The 17,020-nt window shown below is 39.3% G+C and overlaps 1 protein-coding gene across 6 annotated transcripts in view; it reads left to right on the top strand.

The window, feature by feature from the left end:
* Window positions 1-1,995: 1,995 nt before the first annotated feature.
* The window catches only part of DENND4C (DENN domain containing 4C), a 144,367-nt gene continuing 129,342 nt past the window's right edge, over window positions 1,996-17,020 (top strand). For 5 of the 6 annotated variants that reach the window (XM_067041432.1, XM_059072932.2, XM_067041431.1 and 2 more), the window contains exon 1: window positions 2,030-2,407. The gene's annotated coding sequence lies outside the window, so the exon portion shown is untranslated. Of the gene's footprint in view, window positions 2,408-17,020 lie in introns of all 6 variants that reach the window. The other variant, XM_059072930.2, reaches the window with a different exon arrangement.

Genomic DNA, 17,020 nt, shown 5'->3' with positions numbered 1-17,020 from the left:
TGCTGCAGCACTGAAGATGTCTGCCTAAAACATCTTGCTTATTTTAAGAAAAATTTCAACATTTCCATTCAACTTCTTTGCACTGCTGATCTGCAGAAGTCTGTAGAAATTGACCATGCCCAATCTGACGTCTGTATGCCCCTCTTCAGTGGGCTGATTCTTCTATGCATTCTTGTATCTATACAGATTCTGGAAACTGTGATACCACCACGAAAACAATTATGCTATGTTGGGCTCTCCATCTCCCTTCCCACTTTTTAGACAGTAAATATTTATGTGTTAAAAATTAAGATGAACTTATTTTAGCCCTGGGTCGATAAGAGTGCAGTTGAAAAGGCTGCTGCTGACTCAAGGACTTTCAGACTTAATAGCTACCTTAGACAAAAAATTAGACCCCAAACATACAAGTTCATCCTATGAAATTTTGGGTAGAATATGGCAATGGAAATGTATGGTAAATCTGTAGGACAATTAAAATAGTGAAAAAAAAAATTAAAGACATCCTTAAACCCTACATTGCAAATTGAGAAAAATTTGTCAATCAAATGGAAGAGATATACTGGTTTCTTCCATTTTTCATTTCTGTGGGTGCAAAAAACTGTGAAAAGAGGGAAAAACCCCTCAATCTATGAGTGTTAATAAAATGTACCCACTACAAAATCTTGTAAATGATTTTAAACTATTAATTAATTTGCCCTTGAGAAAGGAAGGACAAGAAGTCAACAAGCTGAATTCTGAAGTATTAGTTCCTTTATAAACTTCTGTCCAGATGGTCACTGTCAAAGACTGGTTTCCACTAGGCTCAGAATGACTCCAAACTATTATTAAATAAGACATTTTTTATTGCTGTGTATTTCTACTGAATCAGTTCTTACTGCTAACGTGGTCAGGGAAATAGTTTCTGCTATTGGCTACAAAATTTAAACTACCCATATATTCAATAAACTTTGGAAGTAAATTGACAACAGGACCCTCATGACCGAGGTTTAGTCTCATACTTTTCAGCAAAAATACAGATTTAATAAGGAGAGAGTAATTCTCAGGAAAATGATCATTATGTATGCGAATACTCATTAGAAATGCACAAATCTTGCCAATTCTAATTCTGACCTGCCATGGAATCTGTGAAGTCACTCGCCAGTTTTTTTTTGCCAGGAGGTAAAAAAGTTCTCCTAATTTGTTTCAAACCGTTCGCTTCTTCCTGAATAACTAGTTGCTATTTTTCCATGTATATATAATTACATATATATAATTATTTCAAAACGTAGTTAACAATACCTCATGAAGTTTGCATTAAGGGAACGGACCATGCATGCAGCCGTGTAGATAAGGAGGCTACATTTACTTAAGAGGCCTGAGAGGACTGATTATTTAAACGAGCGATTTCCAAGTTCCGAGTTCCCATCCCCAAATCTCTGCCGAGGTAGCGACACCAAGCGCGGTCAGGGACTCTCAAGGGCCAATGTAGCCAGGAAGGACTTAGGGAAGCCCCAGTCGGCGGGTCTCTCTACTGCCTGGGAGGGCCCCTGTCATATATGGGAATTCCAACTCCCATCCTGGGAAGGAAACTTCTCATCCAGAGACCTGCATCTCTCTCAGCACTGTCCTCAGTGACTTTGAGGGACTCGGAGTCCCTTTCCTCGCCTTTGAAAAACCGGAAAGGATCAGCCGCCACCTGCTTGAGGCCAAGGCAATAAAGCCGCACCACAGGCGAGCCTGAGCGCCGCAGGAAGGGGTGCAAAGCAGTGCCTTGAGCCCTTTCTCCCTGGCTCTGTTTCTGCTCGGGACCCGCCGCGCGGACGAGGAGGCGGGGCTCACGGGCTGTAGGTACTGGCACCCCCGAGCCCTGAGGGTGTCGCGGGGTGCGGGGGGGAGGGAAGCAGTGGCCGTGCGGCCTCGGCCCTCCCCGGGGGCGGGGCTCGAGCGCTGCCCCGCCCCCGCGGCCTCCCTTCCCCACCCCTCCCCCACGCCTTTTTCCACCGCCCCCGCAGTAGGAAAAGGAGCGGGAGGGGGCAAGGAAAGTGCTGTTTTGTGGAAAGGGGCGGAAGGAGAGGGAGGAAAAAAAGAAAAAGGGAACAGAAACATGGCCGTCAGCTGTCGGGGCAGCAGTGCAGCACGCAGCTCCTAGGCAACCCGCCGCCAGCACTACCGGCCTCGGGTGAGCCGAGGCGCCGGCGCGAGCTCGCGCTCCCGGCTGTTACCCCTCGTTGCAAGCGGCGCCCCTCGAGACCCAGCCCGGGAGGCGGCGCAGGCGCAGAGCGGGCGGTGGTGGTGGCAGTGGCGGCGGCGGCCGCCGGAGCAAGTCCCCCGCCCTGCCCTGCCGAGGGCGCCCAGGCCCGAAGCCGGCGCTTTCATGCCCCAGGAAGGGGCTGTGCCCGGGTGGCGCTGAAGGAGGAGCGGGCGGCAGGTGAGTCTGCGGCGGAGGGCCTTTCGCGGAGGAACCCTGCGCCGCCCGTCAGCTAGCCCCGAGCTCCCGGGCCGGGTGGGCGCTGGGCAGGTAGCAGCTCGGAGGGCTGAGTTCCGAGGGCCGGCGTGCAGGGGTCGCCGAGGAGGCGTAGAGTGGCCTGGGCTGGCATTCTCGGCCTAGATTCTCTGCGGTTTCCGGGGGCGGGGAGTCCCCGGAGCCTGCGGGGTGTGATGGGGGAGAGGCCGCTCCGGGAAGGGCCTCCCCGTGCCGCCGCCCCGGCTGCGGAGAGCCACTGCGGTGGAAGGAAGCGCTAGGGGTCTGGGCCTTCGCGACCGCCGAGGAGACTGCCGCCTGGGTGGGGGGCAAGGGGCGGGGACCGGGGTACCCGAGGGGGTTGGGTGGCAGGGCGGGGAGAGAACTGGGGACCTGGGCAGGTGTCGCAGGTGAATTGAGGACATTTCCTCCTCCGCCTTGCAGTGGCGGATCCTCAGGGCTTCTTTGTTGGCGATGACTTTTAGGGAGGCAGGTTTCATTCAACTCCGAGTGACTAAACCAAAAAACCAACTAATGAACCCCTACTGCTGACTCCAGTAAAGAGCTGTAACTTTTCTGCATTGAGGATGCTGTCATTTGTTCCCCCCTCCTTTTTTTTTTTCTGCTTCATAGACCTTTTCCTTCTCGAAGATCGTACCTCATCAGAATAAATACGAAATGACCCAGTTTTTAAATAGTACCCCCCCTTCCTATTACCTGTTTGTTTCACACGGGAAAATTTAGGGCAGTTACCGAAGTTACTTGTGTAAATGCGAGAGAAAGAGTCATCTCCAGTAATGAACCCTAAGCTGTCTGTGTGTTATTGCTTCAGAGAAATTGTCAAGCATTGTAGTCTGGGTAATTGATTTACTGAACCTGCTTAATTGTGTGCAAACTCGTGTTAAGATGTTCTCCCTAGACTCTAATTTACCGTAGGAGTAGGTTTTCCCTTCCGGTCTCAGATTAGAAGGTGAAGGATGTAGTAAGGAGAGAATGTTAGTGCTAAGGAGGTAAGTTTTCAATAAATATTTGATTTGAGGTGATCGTGTGTATTAAGCTATCTGAAATGCAGAAAACTGTAGGATTTTCTGTGTACACGTGATAAGAGAAAAACTGGTTGTAAAAGGAAAACTTCATCTCTGAGCATTGAAGCATACCTGTTCTTTATCAACGTTACCATGAAAAATAAAACTTCTCTATTTTATTTTTTGCCCTGTTCTTTGTATTACTGTTAAAAATTTGATAAATTGCCTTCTTGGTGTGAGACTGGAACTCAGAAATGAACTTAGATTTGTATTCATGAGGTTAATCTGCCTCTCATACAGACTTGCTTTGACTCGTTTTTCTAGCAATGGCAAACTCAATCCACACTTTCCCCTCATTGGTATCTCCTGTGGCCATTTTGCTAAATAGTTGATTGGGATTAGGGGTCTATCTTGTGTATTACTAATTTAACTGCTGATGATATGGCAGTTGACTTTGGTCATAGTACCTCACTTAGTGTCCTACTGTTTAGACTTGTTAATTTGGATAATGGAAAAGGTATGATGTTAGAAATTTTGAAGTTGTGTATTGGAGTCATTTACTCTTGTGTAATTTGTAAATGAGCGCGCTCTGTTGTTGAGAGTAAATATAGTATTTTGTAGTATAAACTCGAGCTTTCAGCTGGAGAAATTGGCAGTAGAGTTGGTGTGTGGAGACTGTTCTTAAAACGCAAATGTTTTAAATTACAAGGAACTGCAGTGGTGTGTAAGCTGTAACAATTCATGTTGCCAGATTTGGAAGGTTATTTGGCTGAGGCGCTGCCTATAAAGAAACATGTTAAGTATCTGCAATAAAAGCTAATTTGTAGCTATAGACAAGGGATTTTGCATAATAAATAATAACCCAAGGAGGCACCTTTGCTCTTCTCTATCTCGAGTTGAGACCAAAACATCTCATATTTTCATTGGAGTTTCCTGCCAAGACAAATATTGATTTTGCACTGGTTTTGCTTCTCAGTTTGAAAGTTAGGTTTCAGTCTTATCCTTGCAGCTTAAGTACAGGTTGTAAAGTAAAAAAGCTGCTGAGTCAGAGGCAGGTTGTTTCATTTGGTCTTTTTCATTTGCAAATGGAATTTGGTTTTTTTTTTTTTTTTTTTTTTTGCGGTACGCGGGCCTCTCACTGCTGTGGCCTCTCCCGTTGCGGAGCACAGGCTCCGGACGCGCAGGCCCAGCGGCCATGGCTCACGGTCCCAGCCGCTCCGCGGCATGTGGGATCTTCCCGGACCGGGGCACGAACCCGTGTCCCCTGCATCGGCAGGCGGACTCTCAACCACTGCGCCACCAGGGAAGCCCTGGAATTTGTTTTAATTTGTATTTCCAATATAATGTATCTGCTGAAACTTAGATAGTAAGGGCAAATAAGCTTTCATAGCACATGAATTTAAATTTTATCTTCTCTGTGCTAGTACCACAAGTTGTACCTCCTCTTTAAGATTGTCAGTTTGACAGACTTGCAGTGATGGGATGCCTTGTTGGAATTGGAGAGTCCTCTAAAAGTGTTAAAATGTGGGGAATGAGTTTACATGGTATAGCTGGTGTAAAAGGGTAGGTCTTTAGCATCAGATTGTAGGAAATTCCAAAATCAGATAACTTAATTATTTGAAAGTTAAAACAGTATTTTGTGGGAAAAAATTAGGTAGTTTTTAAACTTAAAAATTTTGTTTAAATTTATGTCAGTACATAGTACTTACATATAAGTAAGTAAATGTAATACAATTCTCTTCATGTGGTATTTGAAAACTAACTTTTTACTGGAAAAGAATGTAACATGATTAAGAGAAGTTCAAAACAAAAATATGAATTTTCCCTGCTTACATTTACAATTTTCTGTAGTCTAGTTCTGTTATATTTCTATAATATATATATATATTTAAAGTAAGGTTTTCTGTATTATTTTTTTTGCATGCATTGGGTCTTCGTTGCTGCGCGTGGGCTGTCTCTAGTTGCAGCGAGTGGGGGCTGCTCTTTGTTGTGGTGTGCAGGCTTCTCCTTGCGGTGGCTTCTCTTGTTGTGGAGCACGGGCTCTAGGCACACGGGCTTCAGTAGTTGTGGCACGTGGGCTCAGTAGTTGCGGCTCACGGGCTCTGGAGCGCAGGCTCAGTAGTTGTGGCGCATGGGTTTAGTTGCTAGGCGGCATGTGGGATCTTCCCGGACCAGGGTTCGAACCCGTATCCCCTGCATTGGCAGGCGGATTCTTAACCACTGCGCCACCAGGGAAGTCCTCTATAGTATATTAGTATAATACTATACAAATCCTGTCTATACTTGTGTATAATTCTATGGCTGATGTTCATATAATTGTCTTTTTAAACATAATATTGTGCTACATATTGCTATATTTTATCATTTTGTAGTACTCCAAAGTTGTACTGTCACAGTTTATTTAACCATTATTCTTTTTTTTGAATTTTCTTTATCTTTTATACAGCAGGTTCTTATTAGTTATCTATTTTATACATATTAATGTATACATGTCAATCCCAATCTCAAAATTCATCCCACACACGCACACCCTCCCTTTCCCCACTTGGTGTCCATATGTTTGTTCTCTATTCTGTCTTTTAATATTTTAGTAATTCCACTTTTTCAATCTTAAAATAATGCTATAATGAAATCTTTTTGCTAGTATGATGGTCCAAGCCAAATTAAACTTTTGAAAATGTAAACATTCTTTGAACTACTTCCTTTGCAGTAGATCATGAGGGCTCTTATAGTATGGTATTTGATTGAGAACTGAAAGCAAGGTGAAAACTGTAGATGTGCATTTGTGACTTGAATTCATTGAATAGGGATTAAAATATAAATTTGTAATTTTCTGTTACTTGCTACAAGTTTCTGTAATAATTCTATTAATTTTATTTTTCAATATAATAAGTAATATTCTCTTATATATATATATTTATTTATTTATTTTTGCCACGACCTATCTTAGTTCCCTGACCAGGGATTGAACCCGCATCCCCTGCATTGGAAGCACAGAGTCTTAACCACTGGACCGCCAGGGAAGTCCCTAAAATTTTTAATTCTTATGGTAATATTGTGGGGCATAAATATTTCTAAGAGGACCTCATTTCAACCAAATTTAATATTTACAAATCTAGATTTATAATTATTTGACTTATGGAAGAGTTATTTTATAGGATTTTTAAAATCTTTGAAATATTTTAAAGGATTCCTTGAATCTAGTTTGTCTTTGTGTATCTTTACTTTAGGGATGCTTAGATCCTAAGAGCATAAATGTTAGGAGTCTCTTTTTTTTTTAAATTATGGAAAAATGCCTTTGTTAAATAGGTACTGTGCTATCTGCTAGGGATAAAAAGATGAATAACATACAGTCTGCATATTAAAGTCTAGGAGGATAAGCATCATAGTCTTGTAGGTAAGCATCATAACTACCGCATCATGACAAATCTAGAATAGAGCAAATGATGCTATAGGAGCAGAGAGAAATACCTAAGTGTGTTTGGTGTGTATTAGAGGTGGTTTACAGAGGAGACATTTGATTTAAAACTCAAAGATGTGAAAAGGCACAAAGTAATGAAAGCATGTGGTAGGTTTTATTAAGATGCAAGTAACTTAGTGTGGGGCCACAGGTAGTTTTGGAGGGAAGTGGGGCGTAAGCTTGAGGGATAAGTAGGGGCTGTGTCACGAAGGATCTTAAAAGTCAGAAAGGAAATTAAGACTATACATTGTAGGGAACAGGGAGCCATTTAATAATTTTAACCTGTTAAATATCTTTGGCTCAGTTGTGAAGGACGGATTTGGGAGAGCAGCTTGAGTGAGGCTGCAGGTTCATCAGCTAGAAGGTCTTGTAGGCATCTAGATGAGAAATGAGAACAGCAGTGATAGGGATGGAAAAAAGTGGATAGAATAGAGAACTATACAGACATTTTCCTCTGGTTGAAAAGCCCTATCTCTGTAGTCTTATCTTCTCCTTGCCTACTGTGCACCTGTCACACTGGCCTACTTTTAGATTCCTTCCCTTAGAGCCTTTACATGTACTCTTCCATTTACCTGTTACTTTTCTGAGAGGTCTTTCCTGATCACACTGTCTAGTTAGCAAGATCAGGTATTATCATAGCACCTTGTTATTTTATTCTGTAGAGTTTAATTTTTCTTCCCTCCTTCTGTCTCTTCCTTTCTTCATATTAGTCCCCCTTACTGGTTTGGAGGTTATGTGGGATCTGATTCCTTTGTATTTATTTATTTATTTATTTATTAACTGCGGGTTGGTTTCTGGTCTCTCTCTGTTCTGTTGGTCTAAATGTCTGTCTTTATACAATACTGTATTGTCTTCATTACTGTTTCTTTATAGCAAGCCTTGCAATCAGGTAGTGTTTGTCCTTCACCATTGTCTTTTTATCAAAATTGTTTTGGTTATTTTATATCCTTAGCATTTTCTTATAAATTGTAAAATAGAAGTTTCAGTTTCTACAAAAAGCCTGATGGGGAGAATTGACATCTCAATAATAGTGAGTCTTCTGATACTTTAACATGGCATATCTCTTCTTTATTTAAATATCTTTAGGATTTTTTTGCAGTGTTTTGTAATTTTCATTTTATAGGTATTTCTCATATTTTGTTCAATTGATCCGCCAAGTATTTCATGTTTTTTGATGCTAACTATTGTCAATGATACTGTATTTAAAATTTTCTTTTTCAAAATTGTTTCTTGATAATATATAGAAATGCAACACAAAGTTGACCTTGTATTCTATCTTACTGCATTCACTTTTCAGTTCTGGTAGCTTTTATGTGGATTCTTTAGGATTTTCTTAACACATAATCATCATGTCTACAGAGAAAGCCCGTTTTGCTTCTTCATTTCCAATCAGTATTCCTTTAGTTTTTTCTTGCCTTATTGCACTAGCTAGATTAGTGTTCTTCACTAGAAATAGTGTAAGCCACATGTGTAATTTTAAGTTTTCTAGTGGCTCCACACTAAGAAGTAACAAAAACTGTCATTAAATTTCATACCTTTAATACATTTTTTATTCTACTACATCCAAAATATTAACATGTGTAGTAGTTTCTCTAGGGTAGCGATAACAAATAACCACAAACCATGTGGTTTAATTAACAAATTTATTCTCTCACAGTTCTGGAAACTGTAAGTCTAAAATCAAGGTGCCCCCTCTGAAGGCTCAGGAAAGAGTCCTTCCTTTCCTTTTCCTACTTTTGGTGGTTATTGTCAATTCATATATATAGGACTGTTTGGATTTTCTGTTTCTTCTTATGTCAGTTTTGGAAATTTGTGTCTTAAAAAAATGTCCATTTCATCTACGTTGAAAATGGAATGAAAGTTTTTATAATACTTCCTTGTTATTTTTTAAACGTTTAAAGGATTTGTAATGATTTATTTTCTTTCATTACTCATTGGTAATTTCTGCCTCCTGTTTTTTTCTTGATTTAGAGGCATGGATTTCTATTGCTTGTCCATTTTCAATTTTACTGATTTCTCTTCTTTTAATTTTTTCCTCTACTTACTCTTGGTTTAATTTGCTTTTCTTTTTCTAACATCTCAAGGTGGACACTTAGATTACTGGTTGAAAAGCTTTCCTCTTTTCTAATATAAGTAATAGAATAATAAAATTTAGAAGAATTCCCTTCTAAACATTGCTTTAGCTGCATCTCACAAATACAGTACAGTACAAGGTACAAGGTACAAGGTACAGTACAAGGTACAGTACAGTACCTTGAAAAGTACAGTAGTACAGCACAACAGCTGGCATACAGGGGCTGGCATCAAGTGAACAGGCAAGAAGAGTTACTGACTGGAGAAGGGAGAGGAGGAGGGAGATGGTAGAGCTGAAGGATCGTCAGCAATAGGGGACGGAGGGCAGGCTGCAATTTCATTCATGCCTGATGTTGATGGCACAGGTTCTGGTTCCTTGCTGGATTCAGTTCTATCTACCCTCTTGAGAAAACGTTCCAGTGATGTCTGGGTAGTAGCTCTTTTTTTCTGTCATAGATGACACGGTAGCACTGGACTTCATTCTGAACAGCTGCTGCAACCTTCGTGTACCATTCAATGTTTGAGTCCTGTGCCTCAAAAACTAACAGTGCCTCCTCAAATAAAGAAAATCCCCTTGCCATTTCCTGCGTCGTCAATCTCTTCAGTTCTTCAGTTACTTTTTCTTCCTCTTGTCTCTCTTCGTCCTTTCTCTGGGCCTCCAATTCCATCAGGTCTTCATTAGTAAGCTCCTCATGTTGCACAGCAGCAGTACTGTACAGTAAGGTACACAAAAGCACAACGACTTGTAGAGGATGCAGGCACATGACAGTGTACGCCAGACACTTGAAATAATTTACGTGATTGGACATGTTCAAAGACACGTTCGTGTCTTTGAAAGTTCGAAACCTGAAAGTTTGTATGTATAAGGGACTTACTGTAAATTTATCCAGGCTTGTTTTATGGGCCAGTATATGGTTTATCTTGGTGAATGTTCTGTGTGTAGTTGAAGAGATTGTGGATTTTTGCTGTTGTTGGATGGAGTGTTCTATAAATACTAATTATGTCAAGTTAAGTGATAGTGTTCTTCAAATTTCATGTATCCTTACTGATTTTCTGCATACCTGTTTTATGAATTTCTGAATAAGAAGTGTTGAATTCTCTTTAATTATGGATCTGTTTATTTCTCCTTTAACTTGTCAGTTTATGCATATATAATACTCTCTTGTTAGATGTGTACATGTTTAGGATTATGTCTTGATGATTTAACTTTTATTGTTATTATGAAATGTTTCTCGTTATCCCTGCTCCGAAGTCTACCTGTTATTAATATGGCCACTCTAGCTTTCTTATGATTAAAATGTACATAACATATATTTTTTCATCCTTGTACCTTTTCAAAAATACTTTATTTTTTAGAACAATTTTAGATTTACAGAAAATATAGTACAGAGAGTTCTATACCCCAGACCCAGGTTCTTAACATCTTATATTAGTATGGTATGTTTGTTACAATTAATGAACCAATATTGATACATTATTATTAACTAAAGTCTATAGTTTATTCAGATTTCCTTAGTTTTTAGCTAATGTCCTTTTTCTGTTCCAGGATCCCATCCAGATACCACGTGGTTACATTTAGTTGTTGTGTCTCCATAGACTACTTTTTTTTTTTTTTTTTTGCGGTATGCGGGCCTCTCACTGTTGTGGCCTCTCCCGTTGCGGAGCACAGGCTCCGGACGCGCAGGCTCAGCGGCCATGGCTCACGGGCTTAGTTGCTCCGCGGCATGTGGGATCTTCCCGGACCAGGGCACGAACCCGTGTCTCCTGCATCGGCAGGCGGATTCTCAACCACTGCGCCACAAGGGAAGCCCCATAGACTACTTTTGGGTGTAACAGTTCTTAGATTATCCTTGTTCTTGATCACCATGACACTTTTGAGGAGAACTGGTCAGGCATTTTGCAGGATTTCCCTTTATTGGAATTCTTCCGATTTTTTTTTTTTTTAAGGTTAGATTGTGAGGAAGATTGCAGGGATAAAGTGCCATTTTCGTTACATCATCTCAGGGGTGCATACTGTCAACATGACTTGTGATTTTGATGTTGGTTATGATTACCTGGCTGAGGTAGTGTTTATCACGTTCTTCACCGTAAAGTTACTCTCCTCACCCTTTCCATTCTGTACTCTTAGGAAATAAGTCACTAAGCTTATCCCACACTTAAGGAGTAGGGGATTACACACTCCTTGAGGACAGAGTATCCGCTTAAGTTATTGAGAATTCCTTTGCATGGGAGAGTTGTCTCTTTTCCTTAATTTATTAATTTATTCATATCATTAATTTATATCAGCATGGACTTACAGATATTTGTTTTATGCTTTGGGTTATAATCCAGTACTACTTTGTTCAAATTGTTCCAGCCTTGGCTATTGGGAGCTCTTTTAGTTGGCTCCAGTGCTCCTTTGACATACACCCAAAATGTGGGTTTGTTGTTGTTCTTGTTTGTTTGCATGTTTGTTAATTCTGGCACTAAAAAAATGCTCCAGGCTCATTTTGGGTTTTTTTTGTTTTTATTGTTTTTTTACTTTGTTTTTTAAATTTTTTTTCTCAATTTTAAAAAATTGAAGTATAGTTGATTTACAATGTTGTGTTAGTTTCTGGTGTACAGCAAAATGATTCAGTGATTGTGTGTGTGTGTATGTATATATATATATATATATATATATATATATATATATATATTTCAGATTCTTTTCCCTCATAGGTTATTAAAAATATTAAGTGTAGTTCCCTGTGCTCTACGGTAGGTCCTTGTTGGTTATCAATTTTATATATAGTAGTGTGTATATGTTAATCCCAAACTCCTGATTTGTCCCTACCCTTCCTTTCCCCTTTGGTAACCATAAGTTTGTTTTCTGTGTCTGTGCAGGCTCATTTTGTATAAAGGTTTCCCCTGCTATATGTAAGTACTAGAGTGTTCCTATGAAACCTTTCCTAAGCCAGGATGGTGTAAAGTGAAGAAACAGTTACTTTAAGACACATCTTGTTAACGGATGCACAAAATAAGTCAAGATGAAGCACAGATGCTTACACAGTTCAAAGCTATGTCAGCTTGATGCTGAGATGCGGAGTATAGTTCCTGGGGAAGGAGCTTGGTGGTGCCATTCTCCTCTCTCTGCTTGGGGTGCACACTGCCTTTATAACTGCTTGCTGTAAAACAAATGCTGACTGAGTAATATTCCATTGTATATATGGGGATATATGTGTGTGTATAGCTGCTTCACTTTGTTATAAAGCAGAAACTAATGCACCATTGTAAAGCAATTATACTCCAATAAAGATGTTAAAAAAATAAAAAATAAAACAAATGCTGAATGTTATTTTTGCTTTTCACCTCTTTCTATAAAAGTGTAAATTTTTTTCAGATTTCTTTTGGATTAGCAAAAATAGGTGCTTATGTAGGTCTTTTGTAAAAGTGAAGTGGCATATAGTGAACTTTTGAAAAGCAAAGGATACCTGTATTTCCTGTCCCAGTCCTATAATCAGTCATTTCTTCAAGAAGCCTTGGTTCCTCTTGTTGGAGGATGGTGTTAGAAAGCAAGATCTACATGCTTGGTGTGCTGACTGCTACTGGATGTCGTTGCTTCTATGTCTTCTTAGTTGATTGAGCAAGGAAATACACTTGTGTATAGTAACCCATTGTATACCTATATCTATAACTCTTCCTATATGTCACCATCTGTATTTGTATTAAACTAAATATGAATTCATAGTGAGCTCCAACTTTAATCCTTTACTACATGGATACTCCTCCCCTTGCTTATCTGTAAATACCTGCTCCGACAATGAGAAACCTGGCTCTCACCATCTGTCATCCATTTATGTAATTGTTCAGTTCCAGTATACATGTATAGCAGTATCAGAACTGTTAACTCATACCCCTGTGTGAAACAGTTTTATCAGCTAGAGTGCCTATATTTGCAGTTCCTGTTGCTTTTATTTGTTTTTTTTTTGTTTTTGCGGTACGCGGGCCTCTCACTGTTGTGGCCTCTCCCGTTGCGGAGCACAGGCTCTGGATGCGCAGGTTCAACGGCCATGGCTCACGGGCCCAGCCGCTCCGCGGCATGTGGGATCTTCCCAAACCGGGGCACGAACCTGGGTCCCCTGCATCGGCAGGCGGATTCTCAACCACTGCGCCACCAGGGAAGCCACCTGTTGCTTTTAGTTTTAAAGACTATACTCATTTCTAAAGTTACTTTGGCCAGCATCTCCACCCCAACCCCTTCAGTGAGGTTGTTTTCAAACATTTGTAGTAGTTACGTTCTCTTGACCTACTCCACATTCCTTAAGGGGATCCCGTGACCTCCTCAATGGTTTTGATAATTTTGCACACATTAAAGCTCGCTCTCTGTGTTGTGAATTTTGACAAATGTGTAATGTCATGTATCTACCATTACAGTATCATATTGAATAGTTTTATATCTGTAGAAGTTCAATTCTTCAGCCCTCTCTGCCAAACCCCAAAACCCTGGAAACCACTGATCTCTTTTTAGTGTTTCTGTAGTTTTTGCCTTTTCTAGAATGTCATGTAAAAGGAATCATATTAGCCTTTCAGACTGCCTTCTTTCACTTTGCAATATACATTTAAGGTTCCTCTAAGTCTTTTTGTGGCTTGATAGCTCATTTATCACTGAATGTATCAGATTTTTGTTTTTGTTTTATCTGTTCACCTATTGAAGGACATTTTCTTTGCTTCCAGTTTTTGGTGATTATGAATAAAACTGCTGTAAACATTGTATGTAGGTTTTGTATGGACAGAAATTTTCAAATCAGTTGGGTAAATACCTAGGCGTGTGATTGCTGAATCAATCATACAGTAAGCTTATGTTTAGCTTTGTAAGAAACTGTCAAACTGTCTTTCAGAGTGGCTGTTTGTTCCATTTTGCATTCCCATCAGCAATGAATGAAAGGTTCTGTTCCACATCTTCATCAACATTTGGTATTGTCAGTTTAAGAAATTTTTTAGCCATTCTAATAAGTCTGTATTGCCATCTCATTATTTCAGTTTGCATTTCTCTAGTGACTAATGATGTTGAGCATTTTTTCATATACATGTTAGCCATATGTATTATTCTTTGGTGAAGTATATGTTCAGATCTTTTGCCCATTTCTTAATTGGGTTGTCTGTTTTCTTACTGTTTAGTTCTGTGTGTTTTGGTGTATTTTGGATACCAGCTCTTTATCAGATATGTTTTTTTGCAAATATTTTATCACATTTGTGGCTTGTCTTTTCATTCTCTTAACAGTGTCTTTAACAGAGCAGAAGTTTTTAGTAAAGTCTACCTTGTCAGTTTTTTTTTCGTGGATTGTGCTTTTGGTGTTGTATCTAAAAATTCATCACCAAACCCAAGGTCACATATAGATTTTTCTCCTTGTTTTCTTCTAGAAGTTTTATAGTATTTTATTTTATATTTAGGAATATGATTCATTTTGAATTATTTTTTGTAGAAAGTGTAAGGTCTGTCTCTTTTTTGCATATGGGCATCTAATTTTCCCACTACTACTTGTTGAAGCTATCTTTTCTCCATTGAACTGTCTTTGCTCCTTTGTCAAAAGTCAGTCATTCTTTTACTTTTAATACATTTGTGTCTTTATATTTAAAACTTGTTTCCTGTAGATGGCTTAGAATTGAGTCTTTCGTTTTTATAACCAAGTCTGATAGTTTCTGTCTTTATTTAGGAGTGGTTAGACCACTTGACAATTTGCTTTTTAAAATCAGCTTAATTGAGATACAATTTATACACCATAAAATTCACCCATTTAAAGGGTTCAATTCAGTGGTTCTTAGAATATTTACAGAGTTTTACAGCCATTGGCATAATCTAATTTAGAGCATTTTCATCATGCCAGAGGGAAATCTTATGTCCATTCATAGTCATTATCCAATCCCCCTCTCTCCCACCCCAGCCCTAGGCAAACACTAATCTATTTTTTGTTTCTATAGATTTGCCTATTCTGGACATTTCATTTAAATGAAATCATATAGTATGTGGTCTTTTGTGACTGTCTTCATTCATTAGGATAATGTTTTTGAGGTTCACTCATGTTGTATGTATCAGGACTTCATTCGTTTTTAAAAAAATTGTGGCAAAACTCACATAATATAAAATTCACCATGTTAACAATTTGAAAACCTACAGTTCAGTGGCATTTAGTACATTCTCAGTGTTACGCAACTGTCATCACTATCTAGTTCCAGAATGTTTTAATCACCTGAAAGGAAATCTTTTTCCCTTTAATCAGTCAATCCCCATTCGCCTTACCCCCTCCTTCCCCCTCCTGACAACCACTAGTTTGCTTGCTTTCTCTGTAGATTTGCCTATTCTGGATATTTACTGTGAATGGAATAGTACAATGTTTGGCTTTTGTGTCTGCCTTCTTTCACTTAGCATAATGCTTTCTAGATTCATCCACGTCACAGCATGTATCAGTAGTACTTCATTCCTTGTTATGGCTGAATAATACTCCATTGCATGGAAATTCCACATCATGAGTTGATGGACATTTGGGTTGTTTCTACATTTTGGCTATTTTGAGTAGTGTTGCTATGAATATTGTATCCAAGTTTTTATATGGACAGTTTTTTTTCAGGTTTATTTGTATTTTTAGAAATTGAGGTATAGATGATGTATAATGTAAGTTTAAGGTGTACAGTGCAGTGATTCACAATTTTTTAAAGTTATACTCCATTTATAGTTATAAAATACAGGCCGTGTTCCCTGTGACGTACAGTATATCCTTGTAGCTTATTTATTTTATACATAGTAGCTTGTACCATTTGATCCCCAGCCCCTACCTTGCCCCTACCCCCTTCCCTCTCCCCAGTAGTAACCACTAGTTTGTTCTCTACCTCTGAGTCTGTTTCTTTTTTGTTATATTCACTAGTTTATTTTATTTTTTAGATTCCACATATAATGCCATGCACTATTTGTCTTTCTCTGTCTGACTTGTTTCACTAAGCATAATGCTCTCTAGGTCTATCCACATTGCTGCAAATGGCAAAATTTCATTCTTTTTTATGGCTGTGTAGTATTCCACTGTGTGTGTGCTCCCCGCCCCTGCCACACACACCACACGTCTCCTTTATCTGTTCATCTGTTGATGGGCACTTAGGTTGCTTTCATATTTTGGCTATCATAAATAATGCTGCTGTGAACATTGGGGTGCATGTATCTTTTTGAATTCGTGTTTTCTTTTTTTTTTTTTTTTAAATATATGCCCAGCAGTGGAATTGCTGGGTCATATGGTAGTTGTATTTTAGTTTTTTGAGGAACCTCCATAGTGTTTTCCACAGTGGCGGCACCAGTTTAGATTCCCACCAACAGTGCACGAAGGTTGCCTTTTCTCCACACCCTCGCCAACATTTGTTATTTGTTATCTTTTTGATAATAGCCATTCTGACTAGTGTAACGTGATATCTCATTGTGGTTTTGATTTGCATTTCCCTGAGGTGAGCAGTGTTGAGCATCTTTTCAAGTACCGTGGACATATATTTTCATTTGTCTTGATAGACTACTTAAATTTAGTGAAATTTTTGTATGGTTGGGTTTGCTTGTATTATTTTTCTATCTTTATTTTTATCATTGAAGAAAAGTCACTTTATTTGAGCTAAGAAAAGGGCACTTGACCACTTATATTTACCAAAGAGAGAGTTCAGTACAACTCCATCATGAACTTTGTTCTGCCAAAGGGAGCAGGATAGGTATCACTGTTTGAGACAACTATGTTTTCTTAAGGTTTTTTATTTTTTATTTTTATACAGCAGGTTCTTATTAGTCATCAGTTTTATACACATCAGTGTATACATGTCAATCTCAATCACCCAATTAATCACTCCCCCACCCCCCCTCCTCTTTCCCCCCGTGGTGTCCATATGTTTGTTCTCTATATCTGTGTCTCAATTTCTGCTCTGAAAACCGGTTCATCTGTACCATTTTTCTAGGTTCCACATATATGAGTTAATATACGCTATTTGTTTTTCTCTTTCTGATTTACTTCACTCTGTATGACAGTCTCTAGATCCATC

Source organism: Kogia breviceps, chromosome 8 (assembly GCF_026419965.1).
Source record: "Kogia breviceps isolate mKogBre1 chromosome 8, mKogBre1 haplotype 1, whole genome shotgun sequence".
Taxonomy (NCBI): Eukaryota; Metazoa; Chordata; class Mammalia; order Artiodactyla; family Physeteridae; genus Kogia; species Kogia breviceps.
The sequence above is the reverse complement of the archived record's forward strand: the minus strand, read 5'-3'. Positions and strand labels throughout refer to the sequence as shown.